Here is a 13,278-nt window from a genome sequence, read left to right as displayed (position 1 = left end):
GTGTCATCAGGGTAGTTCTGGACAGGCATATCCGTAGGAGAGCCATCGTCCTCTACAATGAGATATGGTACAATTCGTGTGTCTGTGTTGTGGGATTTGTAATGTGACGTGCCTGCCTTCCTATTATTTTCACATTGTGATCTTGGTTCCTGTTCATTGTTCCTGTCTTTCATATTAGCATTCTCCCAGGCCTAAGCCCCACATGCATGTCATATGTATTGTGGTCAGTTTATGGACTTGTCAGCATCACATCCTCTAGGTGTTGGTTCTGGCCAAATTATGATTTGCCACCTTCTTGTCCTACTCAACCCTCTGTCTGCTTCCATTCTCATGGTGAGGCCTTTCACTGGCTGTGGGTGTTGTGATGGCACTTGCATCACACTAAACATTCTGGAACTGCTACAGTCTCTGATATTTCACATCCACCTATATGTTGCTGAGACCTAGCATATACTATGTATTGCATTGGTATGGCACGATACGGATGTCAGTATTGGTAGTGTGTACTGCTGATGTTGTGAAATTTGTGCTACATTGGATTGCACTGATGGTCCTAGCACTGTTCTATTTCCTCCTCTGACTGTGCAGGTGTATTTCTGTAACCAGTTACATATGTCCTTCCCCTCAATGCTGTTGTCTGAGCAGTATGACATTTGGGATGTTGCATGGTGTCATTGGAGCTATTGTGAGCCAGGCATAGGGTGGACCCTGACACATGCAGCATGGGCATGACATTAGTGCTATGTACCTTATAATGTTTATGACAATGGCTGATGTTTGTTGCAACTATGGACAATCACATTTGACAGGATTGGAACATTTGTATTGATTTCAGGGGATTTATGATGTTGTCATCCTGAACCCTCTAATTTGGGTGTGTTTGATCCATGGGGACGTTACTGCCGTTAGCTTCTTGACCTGCACACACAGCAGAGGTGGTAATGACAACTGTTGTCCATGTTAAATTCCTCTTGCGGATATGGCCTGAGGTTGTTAATTGGGCCCTAGTTCATGTAGGGAGAATACTGGATGATGTGTGACAGCATGCTAGTTTTACATTGTACCCTACCCTCCTGGCCTAGCTTTACCTTTCCAACATCCTTGGCATGGCAGCATACCCCCATGCAAAGGTTGTTGGTGTAGTACTGTGCCCCAGGTTTCCTCTGAACAGGCCATGCCCCTTTACAGTGCCCCTTTAACCATGCCACTCCCTGAATATCATGACTTACATGCATTGTGCAGTAGGTATGTCCCCCCCGGTTGCAGTTAACAATTATGCATTTTAGTTCCCCATGCAACTTGCCCTGCATGTGTATTGTCTCCTGGTAGTCTGCGCTGCCCTGTCCTTGAATCCCTGTGACAATCTTCTCTGGGATGACGGCTGCCACCATCTCCTCCATGTGGTCCAGGGCCTACTGCGGTGCAGGACTTCCACCTCCAGTCTGCAGTGCTTCCTTCCTGTTCCTGGCCATCTTTTCCTTGGTCCTGCGCTTGAAGTCATGCCAGCGTTTCTTGCACTCGATGACTGTTCTCCGTACTTCTGCCACACTGTTAATCTTGTCAACAATGTGTTGCCATATGGCCTCTCTCCTACTAATTGTCAACTTTGAGGTGACAAACAGTTGGTGCTGGTGTTCTGTCACCTCTTTCACCAGAATTTCCTGCTCCTCTGCACTGAAGAGACACTTTATTTTCTTCTTCTCCCTGTCCTGGGTCTTGTGTAGGTCCTCCTGGCTGGTTCCTGGTCTGTTGTCATCTTCCTGGGGTCTGTGCAAGCATCTGGGATCCATTGTGACTCTCCTTAGCACATTTTGCTGTGTTTGTGCTGCTTTTTGACGCAATTGCATCAAAAAACGGCACATTTCCGGTTTGCGACGTCGTAAACCAGCTCACAGTCATTTTCGCCACGTTAACGTCATTTTTCTGTACGACGTGACGCATTGGTTTGAGTAAAAAAAAAATGACTCACACCTGTGGTTTGCGCCGCCATGCGTCAAAGTATAATTTTGCCGCCCGCACGCCGCAAAGAAATGGCGTTAGCCGGCGGTAACATTTTTGACACAAAACTGCATTGATGCAGTTTTGCATTAAAAAGTATAAATATGGCCCTAAGTGTCTAAAGTCTGTGGTTTTGGGTGCTCTTCTTATACCCATTTTGGCCTTTGAAGTAGGCTTACTTCAAAGAAAAGTCTCTCATGTTTGTGAAATCCTGCTTTGGCCAGGCCAGGCCCCAGACACACACCAGGGGGCTGGAGACTGCAATGTGTGAGGGCAAGCACAGCCCTTTCAGGTGTGGGTGACTTCTCCTCCCCTCCCTCTTACCACAGATGGCTTATCAGGATATGCAGGCTACATCCTAGCCCCCTGTGTTTCACTGTCTAGAGAGAGGTGCAAACAGCCCAACTGTCAAACTAACCCAGACAGGGAATCCACAAGAAGGCAGAGTCACAGAATGGTTTAAGCAAGAACATTCCCACTTTCTAAAAGTGATATTTTCAAATACACAATCTTAAAAACAACTTTACTAACAGATGTATTTTTAAATTGTGAGTTCATAGATCTCAAACTCCACATGTCTATCTGCTCCCAAAGGGAATCTACACTTTAATCATGTTTAAAGGCAGCACCCAGGTTAACCTATGAGAGAGATAGGCCTTAAAACAGTGAAGAAAATTTTTGGCAGTACTTCATTGTCAGGACATATAAAACACATTAGTATATGTCCTACCTTAACCATATAGTGCACCTTGCCCATGGTGCTACCAAGGGCCTTCCTTAGGGGTGTCTTCCATGTAGGAAAAGGGAGGGGTTAGGCCAGTGTCCAACTGGGTACACTTGCCAAGTCCAATTTACAGTTTAAAACTGCACACACAGACACTGCAGTGGCAGGTCTGAGACATGATTACAGGGTTTCTTATGTCGGTGGCACAACCAGTGCTGCGGGCCCACTAGTAGCATTTGATTTACAAGCCATGGGCACCTCTAGTGCACTTTGCTAGGTCTTACTAGTAAATCAAATATGCCAGTCATGGATAAACCAATCAACAGTAAAATTTACACAGAGAGCATATGCACTACATCACTGGTTAGCAATGGTAAAGTGCCCAGAGTCTTAAAGCCAACAAAATAGGCCAGGAAAAATAGGAGGAAGGAGGCAAAAAGTTTGGGGATGAGCCTGCAAAAAGTCCCAGGTTCAACAACATGTAAGTGTTATTTTACAACCAATGTGTGGGGCATATAGGAGACTGCCTACTGTGATGTCCATGCACCTGAATCTAGACTTCAGGATGAGAAAGTTCCTTTCCACAACAGTGCATGTCCTCTGATATGCCTCATTATAGGCAGGCTCTGCTGATGTGCTTGGGTTGGGGAATGGGGTCATGATCCATAAACCGGATCAGCTGAAAAAAAATAGGAGTGAGTATTTTGTTAGTGCTTGCAACAGAAATGTCATGTAGCATGGTAGTTGATATCTTGTGTTGTCTGTGACTCACAGGTGTTTGTGGTATTGTGTGAGATCTTGGGCTACTGTGAGGTTTTTTCTGCAGTGGGTTGTTTGACTTGACAAATTGTGTTTGGCTCATTGGCCTGGTATCTATGATTTTGTTTCCGAACTGTTGTGCAGTATGTATGTACCATGCATTGTGTAGTGAGCAACATGTTTTAGTGCACTTTTACTGGAGGGGACATGATACTTCCACACACACAATAGATTCCAATGCTGTGGTAACATGGTTGTACTACATGGCGTGAACATCCCATCCAATTACACATATGTAATTGCAGATGAAATGCAACAGTGAGGCTCTTTAATTTGGCTTTGTGACAATGCACAACACATCTCCATAAGTTGGCAGCACTGAGATGTTCAGTGTTGACAATGCACAATTGTCCCTTGTGTGACTTGGTTCTAGGCAAATCTTTGTAGTTCCCTCTGCCAGTGGCTCATGTGCAACCGTGCACCTACACTATGAAACTTGCCCCAGGTAATCTGGCTAACTGCCTTGTGGTGGTGGATGTATCTGTGCAGGAAGGGCCAGCTCCCTGTACATCTGTTATTTTGATGGACAAATGGCTCTTTCAGTGTGTGCAGCAGTGTGCAGCTTGCATTAGTGGCACATCAATATGTGTTCATAGCACAGTCCACTTCCTTATTGCTCCCGGCAACGGCACCTCAGGAGTGATGTATGATGTTGGGACTGCCTCAGTATTTCCGTGTCAGCTACATGTGAGTCTGCATCATCATGCCATGTGTCTCATGGTGTTAGACCTGCTTCAACACACATTGCACACCCATTCCACGTTACATATTACTTGGGAGGGTGTTGGATTGACTATGTGGCCTAATGTAATAGTAAATGGTTCATCTTCCAAGTTGTACTTCCAGTGTAGGCCATGTCATTGTCACTGTGTGCTTTGACATTGGTCCCTTGTAGCTCTAGAGTGGCAGCTAATGTTAATGCCAGCCGTCATTTGTCCATAGGTGTGTATCCCATTGTGTCAGGGTTTACAACATAACTACCTGTGTCACACCTCAGTGTCTTCCTGCCCACGTGTCAATGTTGTGGTGTACGTATTGTGTCCTACAGGGTTGCTGTGCCGTGTTCATATTGCTAGGTTTATGGACGTAACGACATGAAGTCCTTTGCCATATCGTCCATCCTGGAAGTGCTGATTGATCGTGCTGTGGTGAAAGTTGAAGGAATCATGTACACTCCCAGGATACTTGGCCAAGATGTAGGTAAACAATCCCTGGTGGTCAACTATGGCCTGCACATTTATGCAGTGGGTGTGCTTTCTGTTCCGAAATAGATGCTCTGTTGCTGCAAGTGGTACGATCCGGACATGGGTGCAGACAATTGCACCAAGCACATGCGGGAAGCCATGTATTTGATAAAACCCCTGTTTGATCTCCTGCTGCTTCTGCTGGGTGTCGGGAAGCTGATGTGGTGGGGAGTGAGGGAGATGATGGCATCTAGGACCTTGGGAAGGACGGTGGAGAATGAGGGCTGTGATACCCCAGCGACCAGGGAACCCGTTGTTTGGAAGGAGCCACTTGCCAACATATGCAGGACAGCTAGCAGCTTGGTCACTGGTGGTATATTGTGTGGTGTCTGCATGCTGGCTGTTATACGTGGCTCAATTTGGCACAGCAGCTGCTGGGTGGCTTGCCAGTTGAGTCTATACCTCTGGATGATGTCCTATTCCCTGTGGCCTTGGATGGTTGTCCTGGTCCTGAAGACCCTCTCCTGCTTTCCGCGTTGCCTTTGGGGACATGTTGGGGTGGTTGTGGTTGCTGCTGTTGGTCCTGTGCTCTGCGTCGTCTAGCATTCTGCATCAGTAGCACTTCCATGTTGTCCTTATTGAGCAATGATGTTACATGTGTGTGTTTTCCTTAAGAAGTGGTGTGTTTGCCTAATTTTAATGCCTGTCCTGATCCAGGCGTTAAAATTTGATGCAAATTGGGCTTAGCGTCATTTTTCAGGTCCGCCTCACACCTGTGCGTTATTTTTGCCCTGTTGGATAAATATACCATTTGAGTAATTTTTGGGACACGGACGCCTACTTTGCATCTCGTTGACGCAAGGCGGTTTCACTCATCCTTGAAATGACGCAAACTCAATATTTTTTACGCTAGATGGGTCTAGCATCAAAATTTTAATATAGATTACGTTTGCGCTGGATTTGCTGAAAAAAATGATGCAAATCCGGGGCAAACAGAGTATAAATATGGGCCTAAAAGTCACAGAAATTCACCAGTTATCTTAATCTCCTGATTTCAAAGTTTTGGCAGTCTTTGTGGGACTCTAACTCAGCTGAGTCCCAAACAAAAACATACAAAATACCTTTCCCCCTAGCCTTGATGCTGTGGTCCCTCTGGGACCCCAAAAGCAACCATGCATTTTTTTTTTAATGTTTGCTGCTAATTTGCAGCAACATTCTTTTTTTTAAATGCTTGTTTTCAAAGAAAGCCCCCGAGTGGGCAAGGTCCTGAGGGCATACCCAAATATATAATGAAAAAGTTGGGGGCGCATGGTGCCTCCCTCCTATGGCTCTTAAGAGACCCAGGGACCTCCACCTCTCTGGGGCTTAATAATAAGTTTGGAGGGGGGCCTTTGGACATCCCTCAGTGGGCTCAAATGAGCCCCGCGACTCACTACCTCCCCGGGGCTTTATTTAATTAATGGAAAGGGGCAAGTTTGAAGCCCTGGGGAACACCATAGGACTAAATAAAAACTAGTGCAGGCGGCCGCACGGACCCCCCACACCCCAGGGCAATTTACATTTTCTCAAGTGGAAGGAAGTTGCAAGCCCACCCTCCCTTGCCATATAGGTTCCTGGGGTCCCCCACCTCCCCGGGACTTACCTGTGCCAATTAAAGAAGAGGAGCCTCATGAGCCCATTATTGGTCCCAGGGACTGCCACTCTTCAGGGCCAGCTCCTGCTATCTCCCAAGGCACCCACCCTTGGGAGGTAGCTTTTAGCTTTTGCTTGGTGGGAGCTGAGACAAAATTTTAGGAGAGTCTGTTTCCCTACCTGCTGTCATGTGGGCAGGGAAAGAGATGAAAGGATTGCTCCTGCACACAGGGGGCTACATTTCTAGCAGCTCCCTGCATGTGGGAGCAGTGCTGTCTTCCACATGAGGCGGAAGCTGGCTGGGACCTCAGGGGCCTTCAGGCTCCCCGCGGTTCTGTCACTTTCTCTCTTTCTTCTATCCCCTAATGGAATGGAAGAGAGAGCAAGAGAGCAAAGTGTCCCCTGTGGTCTAGTGGGTATGATCCCAGGCCCTCACACTGAAGGCTGATGGTTCACATTTAGGTATGTCAGTGGTCATTTACCTGCTTTAGTTTCATTTAACATCAAATATTTAAAGTGCATACTGAAAGGTGATCTCACTTTATTTATATGACAAATGTAGTTTTCTTTTCAATTTGTCTTCTAATATCTCATTCTAAATATATTTTTCAGGGTCATGGAAGTTATAGTTAGGTTCACATTTTAAACACACAAAACCATTGAAATTCACCGGTTATAGTTAAAATTATCTCAAGTAACTATAGCTAGTGCCCTTAGGTAACTATAACTCGCACCCCAGCCATGCACAGTTTTTTTGTCAAAAAATGTACTACAGATATTACATTGAGATTATCAATGATGTTATCAAAGATGTTATGAGTGCTGTATTTTTTGGGGTAATGAGCACAGCATGGTGAGATTGCAAGTTATAGTTTCCTTGGGGCACGAGTTATAAATGCTTGCAATAATTCTAACTATAGCTGGTGAATTTCTATGGTTTCATATGTTTAAAATGTGAGCCTAATTATAACATCCCAGTAACCTTTAATTAATAAGTGAATGTCTATGTTTTTTTAAAATTCTATTTCCTAACTATAATGTCCCAGTAACCTTTGCTTTTTTCAGTAAATGTCTCTGGTGTTTTTAACGTAAAGTAATTCTTATTACTACATCTTACTCCAACCGTCACGGATTCGCAAAACAAAAGCACACATTCAGTGCACAACACACTACCTATTGTTCATATGCCTTTCTTTCACTTTCTCCAGGTAGCAATACATTTATTAATACCTCAGAGGAAGTCTGATGGGGTCTGTAAGTGGATGCATGCATGTTTGAGTGGGCCTATAAATGGGTGTGTGACATTCTGAGTGTGTCTGTGAGTGGATGAGTAAGAGTCTGACTGGGTCTGTGAGTGAATAAGTGAAGGTCTGACTGGATCTGGAGTGGATGTGTAAGTGCCTGTCTGGGTCTGTGGATGAGTGTGCAAGTGCTTGGGTGGGTCTGTGAGTAAGTGCATTAGGGTCAGAATGGGTCTGTGAGTCGGGACATGAGTATCTGAGTTGATATGTCAGTTGGTCCATGAGTGTCACTGTGTCTGAAAGTGGGTGCTTGAGGCGCTGAGTAGATCTGTGAGTGAGTGCATTAGGGTCAGAGTGGGTCTGTAAGTGGCTGCATGAGGGTCTCACTGGGTCTGTTAGTGGCTGTATAAGTATCAAAGGGTCCATGACTGGGTGCATGTGTGTGTGAATGGGTCTGTGAGTGGGTATCTGAATGTCTGAGTGAGTCTGTGAATGGGTGCTTGATAGTCTCAATGGGTCTGTGAGTGGGAGCATAAAGGTCTCAGTGGGTCTCTGAGTGAGTGTAAATGTCACTAGGTATGTGAGTGGGTGTATGAGTATTGTGCCTGGGTCTGTTACTGGGTGTGTGAATGTTTGAGTGGGTCCGTGAGTAGAGGTGTGAGAGTCTGACCGGGTCTGTGAGGGGGTGTTTAGTGTCTGAATGGGTTTATGAGTGGGTGCATGAGTGTCTAGGTGAGTCTGTGCAAATGTGTCAGTGGGTCTGTAATTGGGTACAAAAGGGAGTGAGTGGGTGCCTGAGGGTCTCAGTGGGTCTCTGAGTGGATGTATAAATGTCAGTGGGTCACTGACTGGGTGAGCCTGTGTGCATGAGTGTGTGACTGGGTCTGTGAGTGGGTATCTGAGTGTCTGAGTGGGTCTGTGCCTGGGAGTCTGAGTGAGACTGTCATTGCTTATGTACATATCTCAGTAGGTTTGTGAATGTCCGATTGAAACTGAGAGTGGGTGTGTAGGTGTCGGACTGTGTCTCTGAGTGGGTGTGAGAGTGTCTGAGTGAGTCAATGAGTGGCTGTATCAGTGTCTCAGTGTGTCTGTAAGTGGGTGTGTGGGTCTCTGAGTGGGTCTGTGAGTGGGTGTGCAGTGTCTTGAGTTGGTGTCAGTGTCAGTGAGTTGGTCTGTGAGTGTTCCTATAACAGTCAGTGGTTCTATGGGTGGGCGCTTGAGGCCCTGAGTGGGTCTGTGAGTGGGTGCATGAGGATCAGAGTTTGTCTGTGACTAGATGAATGAGTACCTGAAACCTGATTGGCTGTCACAGTGTGTGTGACAATGAATTTGTGTGTATATATATATATATATATATATATATATATATATACATTTTTCTTTTATCATCAGGGTTCGCAACTCCATTACAACTTTACACAGGTGATCGTGCTGAGTGCCGCTACAGAATTCCGACTACATGATCATAAAAATAAAGCTATTTACATCTTTTTAAACTTGTAAATAATCCTTCACCAACCCATTAATTCCACCAATGGGGTCTAAGTACCTCTACTCTGAAACCGAGGATTCATTTTTGGTGCGAAATCCATCCCCAGGCACTGTTGCCAGTCAATAAAATGGTGGTCACAACTTTCCGAAAAGCTTGCGGCCAGCCAATCACACTGCTCCATGTGGCTCACGGATTCGCAGAACTCTGCCTAGGATTCGCAGCAGATCCACATCCCTAGATACACATATATACTTTCCAGCTAAACTACTAAACAAATTTACCCCATACCAAAAAAGGTCTCTTTCTTGACCAGGACTCACATTTCTGCCAAATTTGGTGTAATCCTGTTCAGTAGTTTTAGCACTATTGCTGTTCAAAATACTTAGGGAAAAATGAATGGTGAAAAAGTGTTTTGGGACCCTCCCTTTTTTAAACCCCCACAGATGGATCTCCCCAAAACTTTCCAGACAGCAGCTAAAGTGTGCACTGTATTTTCTTGGACAAGTTTGTTAAGATTTGTTAAGCAGTGCCAAAGTTATTAGCAAAACTAAAAAAAACACTTTCTATAGAAACTTGGTCCTAACTATAAGTACCTAGTGGCAATATATATATCTATATCTATAAGGGATTTGTTTTGATATTTATATATATATATATATATATATATATATATATATATTAAAAAAATAGATATAGCTGCGGACCCATATTGGTTAGAGTGGAGAGAGGGACGCCAATGTTTCAACACTATTGTAATTTTTAAAGGTCTTGATATTTTTTCTTTGATTTGTTTCCTTGATTATGGATTTGTGCTTTCAATATTGTGACTTAGACATATGGATTATATATTTTTTTGCCCATTCAGGGCTTGGGTGCTGGCTTCCTTTGTCACCACAAAATATGTGCTGTCCGAATTTGCCATAAGGCTGCCATTATCTTGAGTAAAATATAGTCCATTCATGGCATGATTGCCATTATGTACTTTAAACTATGATATTCTCTTTGTTTGATATCAATTTATGATGAATGACGTAGAACCATGATTTGTATATTATATTTGTTTGGTTATAGGTATACCAATATAGCTGCCATACTAATAGGGAGGATTACACATGGGAAATGGGAGTGCGTCCTCTGTTTTTATGTTCAGGAAGTTAAAACATTTTGTTTATTTAATGACCATTACACGGTCACTTCTTCGACATTGAGAAAGTTTGTCAAAGCTATTTTTTTCATGTGGGTCAATATATTATTCAGCAAATCCTCCATAGTGCATGTTCTCTGTTTGCGGTAAATGAAGATATTGTGCAGAAGCCCTTATTTTGGTAGCGCCTGCTGAAATAGTGGAGCGGCGGTTAAGTGGCAGAACTGCTGATTGGGATCTATATATACATATATTTGCATACACACTTTGTTACTCTCAGACTCCCTTTTAATAACACAGAGACATCTTTGGAGTTTTGGTGCAATTTCCAACATCTTCGGAAGTCATTATTTCAAATACAGCTAGCCTGACTCATTTCACACTCCAGTTGGTGAATTCCTGTTTTCCTTTTTTTTATAATCAAGTACAGTGCTACTTTTAGTGAAGTTATTATTTTGATGGTAACAAAGGTGCTTGTCCATGTGTTTAGGTTTATGCCAGTCCAACTCCTCTGAACCCTGGGTTGTTTGGTATCAAACATCTCTGAATAATAAACCTAAGGCTAGTGTTGGGTTTATGATACAAAATGCCCAGAGGGTAACTTAGTGGTGCCTCGTGCATACCTAACAGCCCTGGGATGGTTGCTGTCCTGACCAGCCTGCTACCACCAGACATTATTCTGGACTCCTGAAGTAAATGCCCTTTGCTCTCAGGAACCAGAACACAAAGCCTTTCCTTGGTCGATGTGTCACACCTCCTCCCCCAGGCAGGCACCCTGTACCAGCGGTCAGCTTCAAAGGCTTTACTGCCTTTGAAATCTGACCTCTACCTCTGCTGCTTGCAGCAGATGGCCACCCAGTGTTTTTGCCCCCACTATATGTAAAAACCAGAGGAGGAAAACTACAAGAATAGAAGGCATGACCATCCCCAGCTTGCACCACCCCTCAGGTGTGGCAGTCAAGGTGACCCCTCCATTTAATTTTCCTCCATCCTGGATGATAGGAAAATAGCCAATCAGGGTTATGTGACCTTTTCCCACAAGAAGTGGTCACTTAGTGCTTGTAGCCACCCTAAGTTAGGTGGCCCATTGGCCACTACAAGGCACTCCCCCTCATACCATCTAAATGCAGTATTCAGAGGACATCCCTCGACCAAGACATTAGATTTGATGGACCAGAACGACCAGGACAAGGAAGACCCAATGCACGAGAACAGAATCCCTGCTGCAGAAAGTGAAAGGTGCCAAACACTGCCTGCTGCTCCAAGGACTCGACAATCATGGCTGAGGTGTCACCTGGACACCTGAAGGACTTTACAAAATGCCATAGCACCTCCAAGTGGTCTCCTTCTCCTTTGGGCGCCAGCTTCAAGACCTTCAGCTACTGCTCCGACTTGAACCGGGAACTGCCGGACATTCTCCGGCTGGCCCATTGGACACTTCCACGACTTCGACCATAAAACAGAAGTTGACATTTGAGAGAGCATTGCCTGATTTTATATGCATTTATAAAGTTTTTTCCCATTGATTCCTATTGTGCGTAATAATGCACAAAAACAACATTTTAAAACGTTGAAAAATCATAACTAAAAAAGTATTTACCGTATATTGATGATCTTGATCGTAAAATAAAAACCTGAAGTATTTTTTGTAATTTTGTCTCGAGTTATTCTTCTGAGTGTGTGTCTACACTTATTGATATTCTGAGTACAACAATTCCTTAGCATTTTTCCAAGATAAGCCTAACTGCTTACCCACACTACCACTAAAACTGAGCATTAGGTGGTCTGCTTTTCACCTCTGGATACCAAAGTGGGGTTGCTTGGACTCTCTGCACACTGCATGTCATTTTTGTACACTATACAGAGAGCCAGCCTTCTACAGCGACATTGCAAATTTGTGGCAAAAATAAAAACATCAGGAGTGGGCTCCCTAGCTTTAGTTGAAGCCCCCAGGTGAGCCAGGTCTCAGGGTCATGTTAAAATAAAGAAGGAGGCCTATGGGGCCCCCCTCCTAGAGCTTTTTTATGCCCGGGGGACCGCCACCTACAGCAGGCTAAAGACATTATGAATGCACGGGTCGTGGTACCCTCACAGCTGCAGAGACCTACACCACTCCAGGGCCAAAGAACTTATTAGTGCGGGGGCTGAACAGCTCCCCCCCACAGCCCAGGGACTGCCACCTTCTAAGGGCCAAACAACATATACGTTTGGAAGCTTTGGATCCCCCACAGCCTTGGGGATCACCACCTCCTCGGGGCCAAACAAACTATGTGTGCAGGGGGCAGCGCAGCCCCCTCAGGCCCGGGGGCTGCCACCTCCCCTGTGCTGAATTTAAACAATGAGGGGGGCCATCACAGACCCCCAGCAACCACCACCTCCTCAATGGGTTAAGTTGGAGGAGGGCTACGTGACCCCCCTCAAGGAGCCATAGATTTCCCCCAGGGCCGCCTCCTGCTATATCCCAAGGTGCCCACCTAGAAACTCCCTTAAAAAAACAAAGGTTACAGCGATGTTGTTGTTAGGGTTACATTTTAAATGTGCAAAACTTTAACTTGTGTCCTAAGGTAATTATATCTCGTATACTTGCCATACACTGCTAATTATCCCATAAATTACGACACTCATGACATCTTTCAAAACATCATTGATAATATCAATGTAATATTTGCATTAAAACTTTTGAAGGGAAAACTGCATATAAATAAATGTTCATTATATGCAGATGTGGAACGAAGAATGTTAAATCTATACTTCGCTATATGCACTTACCTTTCAATATTTTGTCCCTCCATGTTCTGTCCTCGATATTCTTGTATGGCAATATTCCTCATGCCAATATTCAGTAGTACTATCACAAAAATGACAACTGACAAAATGAATGGATTGAGGCATTAGCTTGCAAGTCATTTAAATTCATTTTTCATCTTACTAATGACCTTAGAGACTGCAGATGTCAATAAGGTAAAGACAGCCAAAACCTGATGGTCTCATCAAGAAACAAGAAGTCTGTTGATGTTGGGGTGAGATAAGATTATTTCTGTATC

Source organism: Pleurodeles waltl, chromosome 1_2 (assembly GCF_031143425.1).
Source record: "Pleurodeles waltl isolate 20211129_DDA chromosome 1_2, aPleWal1.hap1.20221129, whole genome shotgun sequence".
Taxonomy (NCBI): domain Eukaryota; kingdom Metazoa; phylum Chordata; class Amphibia; order Caudata; family Salamandridae; genus Pleurodeles; species Pleurodeles waltl.
The sequence above is the reverse complement of the archived record's forward strand: the minus strand, read 5'-3'. Positions refer to the sequence as shown.